The sequence below is a fragment of the Bombyx mori genome, chromosome 25 (assembly GCF_030269925.1).
Source record: "Bombyx mori chromosome 25, ASM3026992v2".
Lineage (NCBI taxonomy): Eukaryota > Metazoa > Arthropoda > Insecta > Lepidoptera > Bombycidae > Bombyx > Bombyx mori.
Window position 1 is genome coordinate 14,239,151 of NC_085131.1, and position 10,418 is coordinate 14,249,568.

Below are 10,418 nucleotides of genomic sequence, written 5' to 3' on the forward strand. Positions count from 1 at the left end.
TTTTTAAATTTTTTAAATAATTTGTGATACTTATTTTTCTCTTCATTGCACTTGATTAAAGACTTGTTATACCAGATTGGATATCTATGGTGTTTAACATTAGTAACCGGGGTATATTTATTGATTATTGCAAACAATGTACTGTAAAAGATTTCACAACATACATTAACATCATCATGATTTAGAATTTCAGACCAGTCTGTTAAATTTAATTCATACTTAACTTTATTTAAGTCGCACTTGAAGAAATTTAATCTTTTGCGGGGATTTTGTTTTAGAGATTTAGATAAGCTATACTGAGGAATATTTATCAATATTGAGGGGTGATATCTGTCTAGTAGACTTAATTCGGTTGTTTCATTAACAGTAACAGTCTCCAAATTAGAAAGCACAAGATCAAGAATACGCTTATTTGTGTTTAAAATCATATTAGCTTGCTTAAGACCACAAGTAGTTACGAGTTCTATTAAACTATCAGACTTTTTATTTGGAATATGTGTTAAAGTAGTTCGATAGAAATATGAAGAAGTTAATGATGGCCATTGTATGTTAGGAGTATTAAAGTCTCCAACTAATAAAAAGTAATCATCAGGAACTTCGTTTAAAATAATGTTTTGGCAGTGTGAATAAAAATAATCTATATCACTATAATTCATGTCAGGAGGCAAGTAACAAACACAGATATTAATATTAGGAACACAATTTTTTTCGTGCATAACGGTAATCCAAATATCTTCAAAACCGCTATCCCAGTGTGTCTGACGAATAACTTTAAATCGTTTATGAATAGCAATTAGCACTCCACCACCTTCCTGTTTTTTAGAGTGAGTTTCAGCACGATCTCGTCTATAAACATTATAGCGATCATCTATTATTTCACCATCAAAAACACTGTTATTTAAATTCGTTTCCGTAAGGCAAACAATATCAAAATTTGAGTTTAGTACATTCATATAAAACTGAGTTAATTTACTACGTATCCCATTAACATTTTGATAATATACACTAACCATAATTATTATATAACAAGGGAAAACGAAATATATATCTAGTATTTATTATGTTAACTTAAGATAACTTATTTAACGAGTCTATATTCTTTACATGGAAAGCCGGGGATTGTTCATCCTTACGAATATAAATTTGGCCAAAGCGAACCCAAACATACTTATATTTATTCTCAAAACAAAATTTTCTGGCCAAGCTGTGCAATTCTTTCGCATCTGGTGATAGATGTTCACATAAATAAATCCTACGGCGCTCACCATTTATACCCAGATGAGTAGTACTCAATTTTTCATTGGTGGAAGATTTATTAAACCGCGTAGCAGCTGAGAGTAGTTGATCGCGAAGTCGCGGCGAAGACAGCGTTACCAAGATATTTCGTGGCCGAACCGAGGTAGTATTCATCTTGGCTACTCTGCGGCAGGCGCGAATGTCATTATCGGAAATAACAACTCGTAGACATTCACACAGTCTCTTAAACAAATCCAAAACATTTTCATTTCTACTCTCAGGTATTTCATGAATTTCAATATTTAAATCTCTTGAAATTTTTTCTATTGTAGCTGTGCGACTCTGCAGCTTGGAAAGGTCAGTTTGAGTTTTAAGAAGTGCTGCTTCCAGAAACTTAATACGCTTTTCTTTGTCTTCTATAGCCAATTTAAAGTCCCTTTGCTCAGCAGTAATGAAGTCAGTAGTGGCCGTTAATTCGTTTTTAAAATGCTGCAATGCATGGTCTACTTCGACAGCCACTATATCTTCAATATCCTTTTTTAGGGCTGAACGCAGGTTTGAGACAAAAGCTGAATTTAAAGATAATTTGGAATCGAAAAGTTTACTAATGCTTTCCATTGTAACGGGTTCAGTTTTTAAGCTCGTAATGCCATGAATAAAACTGTCAGATTGTTGGGGTGTCTCATTAGAAACAATGCTAAAAGAAGCGTTCATGGTTTCATCCAGCGAACAATCTTGCACAAGGGAAGGCCGGCAGGGAGTATTGTCTTTATTTATGATCTTACGTCGAGTTACATTCAGGCAGTATGGGCAACGCAGTGAAGCGAGTTGCGCGGGATTCAGATTCTTGGCAGATTCCACAGTAATATTCAAGCATTTATAGCAATACTCGGAAGAACAATTGTTGCATTTCAAACAATTAGACTCTTTTAGTACCATAAGACATCCGTGGCACTGCATAATCAATGTTTTATCCTAATCTATACAAAGTCGGTAGTAGTAAAAAAAAAAACAGGTATGATGCATAAGCGAGTATTCATATGAATGCACTACAAAGCAGGTACAGATTGAAAAGTTCAAAGCGCAAGCGCATCGCTCGCTTGGCGCAACAGGTAAGACCGGAGGTCGCCCACCGAGGGACGATGGTTCGAATCCGTCCTCAAGCCCACTTGTTTTTCAAACAATAAATATTTCGTTTAAGCAAAGCAATTTATCACTCACAAACTGACCGCACTTCTCACACTTCAAGCAAAATCGAAAGAGACGTCCGACACAATCCAAAATGGACGCCGCTCCAAATGTAGATTAACCAAAGATGAAACGAGAGGCACCGATCTTCGCAAATTAGTCCAATTAAATTTGAGTCAAATACACAAAGATTTCAAACTAAAAAATAATAATTATAATCGGTACTACACGTCTGTTCAGTTCGACGTCTCGAGGTGAAAAAAAGTGTTGCTAATTTCACAATCTTTAACAAATAACAATCTCCCAAAGTATCTTCGAAAGACTTTACTGGTATCATTTGTAACATTATAATTCCACCTACACAATCACTAACGGATATAATTTGGATTAAGCAAAGAGTACCTCTTAAGCTCTGACCTGTGAAAAGAAAAGTATCACTCACTTTATATATTGAGGAGGGCATTGTTTGCCACAAGCATCACCCAACTGCTCGGGCTTGATGTCAAACACCCAGTCTCCTGTCTCCCAGTACGGTTCATAGCCCCAAGTAGGGTCATACCCCGGGTTCCTTTCGGGTCCAACAACAAGGGTGCTTTTTGTGGTGTTTTTTTTCGTGATGTTCTTTGCAATCGTCGTGTTGGCACCGCCAGCCCTATTGAGCCATTGCTGTTCGTTAGTTTCGCTAAAACTCGAGAACGGCTAGACCGATTTGGCTAATTTTGGTCTCGAATTATTTGTGGAAGTCCAGAGAAGGTTTAAAAGGTAGATAAATAGCTGTCATTAGCTAAGAGGACTACTGAAATATCAATAAGATCTTCCAGAGATTGCTTCGAACAGCACATTTTAAAATACTTTCAATTGACGGCCGGTTATAGCTGACGATACAAAATTATCGCAGCTCATTTAATATTTTTAGCTATAGAATTAAACGTATTTATTTGACTACGTCAAAAGATATAGATAACAATCTGATAAATCCTAGAGCAACAAAGGCACTGCTCAAGCAACAAGGTCAAATAAAGATTTTTCCAGAGATATCTTCGCAGCTATGTAACTACATATAATAAAGATGATTTATTCTTACTTTCTGAAGCTTTTGAAATCTTCAATAACACTATCCACTGGCGAATTCTTTATGCTATTACTAAGAAGACAATCCTTGCTTTGAGGTATTAAGCCGCCGTTGACTGGCAGGGCACATTCTGCTAGCAATAAATAAAAATACATATCTATTATAACCTCATCTAGAAACAAAACACAGTCAAACGATCTCGTAGCCGCAATCCAATGCGCTGATGCGACCAAACCCGCGCCGCTCTGGAAACCACAGTCCACGATGCCATACACACCGCCGAGAACAGAGGAAGATGGCGAAATATCATCCAGATAAGGATAATGGGAGGAGATGACCTTCGGAAATGTGATTCAGGGAGCCGGAGAAACAAAATACGTGATTTTGAACTGACATTATCAAAGTTATCAGTTTTTCGTTAGGGATGGAGCATTCCGGTTTAAGTGATTGGTATGTAATGCTAATGTCTTATTAAGCGGTTACCTATAATCTAAAACTTGAAGCATAAGATCAAAGTCTGAATTCCATTTGGAATTAGCCTCTAAAGTTACTTTCAGATCAGAACGTACGATTTAGTGGCAGAAAGAGGCTGGACCCTAGTACGGACCCGTGGGGGCCATCGGCACCCTATTACAAGGTATTCTAATCCCAAATTGTAGGCTATACATTTGTAGAATTGTGTAGCAAAATTACGAAACGTGAAACTAGGATAGTTAATTAAAATCAAACCTTACAAATTTCGTATTGTACTAACATTGAATCAAAATGACTAACGCCAGATTAATTATTAAATTCATTTGACAGCATCCTTTGGGCCCGCGATACAAAATGTTTACAACATAATGAATCCGTATGCATATAGTTGTTTTGATTACGATGCTGCAAAAATTCATATGCTGATTGCACGCCTCATTTTCATTTTACCTTATTTTCATTTTGAATGTTGATTAAATTTTGATAATTATTAAATACATTACGTTTACATTCGTTCTCGATATTGTGTTGCTAGGTTTATAATACTGTTACACGCTGTTAGGGGTTCAGGATAAATAAAATTCTACGAAATTACAAGTTATCACTGTAATAGCACTTAGAATACTTAAAACACTTCACAAACACTTTAAAATTCTCACTTCGCGTCTTCCGCTTCGCTTCAGGTGATCCGTTCGCTGTTTCGCTTCAAGTAGTTCCGATTACTGACTGACTGCATGCCATCTCTGCTTTTATAGCCGATACCACATCCCTAGAATTATCGAGAATATTCCACATAAATCGAGTATTGTGTGTTTCCGCTATCTGACAATAGATGGCGTTGTACTTCGTGAGTGTTCTAGATGCTACTAGATCCTTCGATATTCATTCGGCTGTTCGGCGATAGATGGCGCTACTCTTACCGGTGTAACAATACAATATTTGTTGTGTATTCCTGTGTGCTTAGTGCGAGTTTTGTAACGTTCTCGATAGCGTAAAAGTAAACTCAAATTTGTATGGAGTTGGAACGCTTGCCTACGTTTGCCGCTGGGGGCGTTGTTCCAACTGCATACAAATTTGAGTTAACTTTAACGCTATCGAGAACGTTAAAAAACTCGCACTAAGCACACAGGTGATATGTAATGAACCACAATTCTATTTTCTCCTTGTTTTTGCTTTAGAAAACATTTCGTGTGCATACAGCCCACATGAACATCATCGATACCGGGAATACAGTCAAGCCATGGCCTACTCAGTCCGAAGCAATAGGGCCTACTTGGCCTTGTTTGAAGAGGGACACCATAAAGGTAGAGGAGTAGAGTAGTTAAATGAGGTAAAGAAAAATAAGGTAAACGAGAATCATAAGCAAATAATACTTGTTAGTAATCTGTTTGAAACTTTTGCAGTTACATTTCAGTATTATTTATATTTATTTCTGAAATATAAAATAATTTGAACTTTAAAATAGTAATGGTGGTATGACGTCTAGTGAGTCCGCACGGGTAGGTACCCACCACCCTGCCTATTTCTGCCGTGAAGCAGTAATGCGTTTCGGTTTGAAGGGTGGGGCAGCCGTTGTACTGTAAAAACTGAGACCTTAAGTCATATCTCAAGGTCGGTGGCAGCATTTACGTTGTAGATGTCTATGAGCTCCGGTAACCACTTAACATGGGGTGGGCCGTGAGCTCGTCCACCAACCTAAGCAATAAATAAACAAAAAAGTGATCAAACATATTTAAAATGTGAAACATGTGGTATGAACCCCTTAAACAATAGTGTGTGAAACATTAATAAAGTTAATATATAAAACATAATATTGTACACTGAAATCCCGTATAACCATCTCAATAAAACGCACGTAAAAGCTCGCGTCGCCTCAAGCTTTTTCAAATTTAGTTTGAGACCTAAAACTAACGATAATTTCTAATTAATTAAGACATTGGTATACAATGAATGTATTTTATGTGGCTCCGTAAACAAGTAAGCACCCACAAATTATTATGGTATTTAAAATATAGTTAGTACTTAAAATTTAAAGAAGTTAAAATTAGTATTTAAAATGTAATATATAGTATTTGAAATATAGTGTATATTTTTCATAGCGACACTACTAAAATTATTGGGAGGCAGTATTGCTAGCAGTAAGCTAGCTAGTATGGCCTTTGATTGTCTGTATATAAGCATTCATAAAATTTGTTAAACACGTTATTGACCATAAAGTATCAAGATGGGTAGCGGCATTTAAGTTTATAAGCTTCGATAACCACTTAACATCAGATGAGCCGTGAAGCTTGTTCTTCCTTCTATGCAGTAAAAAAAAGAATTTGTAACCTACTAAGGATTTAAATAAGATTAAGATACGATTACGTTAAGATAAGATTACGATAAGATAAGTTTAAGATAAGATACGATTAAGATACCACCATATGTGCATATTGATAGGCGGCATTGGGAGTTTCAATACTCTGCATATTTCCACGCCAAGCAGAGTTCCGGTAGCCGGTCAACACAAAGTGAGTCATGAATCACTTTAGGGACTTTTTGGCGGGAACGCGAGGAGTGAAGTTGTGTGATTTGTTTTATTTTGTCTATTTAATGTTTCCTCGGGCTTAAACGTGTAATAACGGTGGTTTATTAACTGTTTAATATCTGTGAAAGTGCACAGATGTGGGAAAATGAAACAAAGCCGCTATACGTAACTTCTGGGAATCCTCTAAATAGTCCACTGAAAAACTCTCAGTAAATGACCAACCACCATTCCTTATTATCTCATCTCATCTCATTTCATTTAATTTCATCCCAGTTGATTAATGTCTCAAATTAATCATCTTCATTTCTTTTCATTTTATTTCACTCCATATTATCATTTTTCATAAAAATAATAATGTAAATTGAAATAAGACATGACTTAAAGGTCTTAGTTACCAGGTCATAAAACCATTAAAAAAAAAAGAATCACTTTAGGTAAAATATAAAAGTTCTAGATACAATTTAAATCACTTCTGAGACTTTTTCGAACGACACCGTGCCCATGTGTATATTAATTATACTTACAGATCGAATCATGTACTATAAAGCTCCGGTTTTTTGGAGCTTCATAAATTTTGTAAACAAACTTTACACTTTACATTTATTATTTTCACTTAATCCTATAAAAAACCTAATCGAGGCGGATTCAAATCTAAGGCTCGATGGTAATGTTTAGAATTGATCGACGATTTCAAAAATATGAAAACTGGGAGAACAGTTTACTTAAATGTTCACATTTTTGATCATTATGTTGCTTTGTTTTATAACATACAATATAACCAAATATGTGCATTAATTAACGGCATCGACATTTTTAACGACACATGTACTGGTCTCAAAAACAAACTAGTATCCAAGTTCCTTTGTTTATAATTGATGAGAGAATGTTAAGTAGTTAACTCTTGTTTTCATGTTCTTTTAAAATTATTTTTTATGTCGTACTGTTAACATTTAAAATTAACCTATTTTTCCGCTGTTTGTAAAGTTGCTGTAACATATCACAGTGTTGTTATAAGAGATTGCTGTACTTTTTTTTTTTTTTTTTTTTTTCCCTACCTATGCTGATAGCCTTGAGAGGCTACTTCAGCTTCACCCTAACGTTAGTAGGTGAGCTCGCGGGGCTCAACCGGAGAGTTGCTAACACTGACCCTGGCAAGAGCAGTGCTTCGCAGAATCTACCACCGGATCGGAAACGCGACCCACTGAGAAGATCCGGCGAGAAACTCAGTGGGCTGTGTCTATGGGTTAGTTCGCTCGTCGAGCCCTTCGTCGCAAGCGACGGGTTCGACGAGGACGGTGACCGGTGCTTGTGGTGCCTAAAAGCACCGTTAATGGATCAGGAGGATCCGTAATGACGTGCTTTGGGCGACGTCGACGGTTTACCATTCGGTCTACTGGGTCGGGTATGTAATTTCCAGCGGCTACGATGAGAGGGTTCTCATGTCGTGCCGCCTTCTCAAAATGGCGCAGCGATGCCGACTGTAGATACTTACTAAAAGAGTCGAGCTCCAGGTCGTCGTGGAGATCCACATTCCTAAGGAACCAAGGCGCTCCGACGGCTATCCTGCAGAATCGTGATTGAATAACCTGAAGGGATTTCAAGTGGGTGCGGGCTGCGTGAGCGAACACTACGCTTGCATACGTCATGACGGGGCGTATACAAGTTTTGTAGAGAGTTACCTTATTACGGAGGGACAGTTTGCTTCGACTACAAAGCATTGGATAGAGTCGTCCTAGAATAAACGCGGCGCGGTCGCGTACCGTTTTTATATGGGGACGGAATGTCATCCCTCTGTCGAGGGTGACGCCTAGATATTTGACCTTCGAGACCCACGGAATGGGCTGGCCAAAGAGAGTGATGGGACTAACGGCGGAGGTGTTTGCGCGCCTACTACGGAGTGGGATGCTCGAAGTGATGTTCGGAGGGCGACCCCTTTTGAAGAGCACCGCTGCGCTTTTCGTGGGGTTGATGTCTATTCGCCACTTCCGGAACCACTGTCCCAGGGTGGCTACTGCGATCTGGAGTCGCCGATGAAGCAGCGACATCTTCCTACACGAGTAGTAGATAGCCGTGTCATCGGCGAAGAGCGCTAGATGGATCTCCGGAGACCGGGGTATATCATTGATATACAAACTAAATAATAACGGGGAGAGCGCGGAGCCTTGCGGGACTCCGGCGGTCAGTTGACGGGGACGAGAACGAGTTCCCTCTACTCGATATCGAAACGAACGGTTCGACAAGAAGTCTCGTATGATGAGCACGAGTCTGTCTGGCACTCCCATGTTGTACAGTTTATAAATTAAACCGTTGTGCCAGACTTTGTCGAACGCCTTCGCGATGTCGAAGAAGAGGGCGCCGGTCGGGATTTGTTTACGCCTATTTAGTCCTATCAGAATGTGCTCCGTGAGGCGGTGCACTTGTTGTACGCACGAGTGTTTTGAGCGGAATCCGAACTGTTCGTCTATGAGAATTTTGTTCGCGGTAACAAAATCCCAGAGGCGTTTCCTAAGGAGCCGTTCGTAAATTTTTCCTATCGTCGAGAGGAGACTAATCGGACGGTAACTAGAAGTTTCGTTTGTCGGTTTGCCCGGCTTATGTATACCGATAACGTCCGCTTCTTTCCACACCGCGGGAAAGATGCAGTGCGTCATAGCGGCATTTAAAATTGTAGCCAACATTGCTATCAGTTGGACTGGCAAGAGTTTAAGCGCGCGGTTGTGGATGCCGTCGGAGCCGGGTGCCTTCCTAGGTTGTAGGTTGTGGATCGCGTCTCTAACTTCGTCAGTGGTAATGGGGGGTAACGCGTCCGAGGGCGGCAGGGAAGCTCTGCGCTCGACCTCCCTGTCGACTAACTCGGTGTGTTCGGGGTCCGCGTGTTGAGTGCTGGTGGTGCACTGCTCTTGCAGTGCATCGGCCAGCAGCTCAGCCTTGTCATCGTCATCGAATGCCGGTGGTTGGCCTGAAGGGCGTACGAGGGGAGGCATAGTAGCGGTAGTTTCGGATTTGAGAGTCCTAGCTAGTCGCCAGTATGCTTGGTGGGAGGGCGCGAGTTGTTCTAAATAACTATGCCAATTATCGTTACGCGCGTCGCTTAAGCGGGAGTGGACTTCGCGTTGTAGACGACGCATCCGAATCCGGTTTGAATGCGTGGGAAGACGATCGTAGGCCCGGATTGCCGCGTTCCTAACTCTTAAGAGATTCCTAAGATCGGGGGACAGTCTGATGCGGTGGAAGCTGTCCTCCACATCGACTTCTTTAGAAGATCTAATGATCGCGGAAGATATGTGATCGGTAATGATGTTTATGGATTCGACGGTGTCCTCGGGGGATAGATTCGAATCCGGGCCGTAAGGGAGGATTGGCGGAGCGGTGTCGGCTAGGCACGTGCCCAGCTTATTCCAATCCACCATGGTCCTCGTAACAGTGACTGGGTTGTGGGGGCGACCGAGCTGCATAACGACAGGTCGGTGGTCTGAGTCGAGCTCTGACATTGCTTCGATGGAACGCAAGCGCAGAGTTACGTTCCTAAGCAATGCCAGGTCTATAGTGCTCGGGCGGAGCGCGATGTTATACGGATAACATGTTGGAGTTGGGGGACCGACTATTTCAAAGGTGAGGTCGTCTATAAACGCGTCGAGACGCCTACCGTTAACGTTAGTACGATGGCAGTTCCACCTAGTGTGGTGGCAATTTAAATCGCCTGCCAGGATGACGGAGTCTCCCATGCCGAACAGTGACTCGATGTCACTGCTCAGGAGGGGCTTGTCCGGGGGGAGATAAACGGATGCGATGACGATCGGCTGGTGTCCCGTCAGCGAGATACGGCACACTGACGCCTCGATATGTGAGAGCGAGGGAGTATCGAGAGGGACAACGTGCAGGGCCCGCCTATAGTAAATGGCAGTCCCGCCTTTGGAGGCG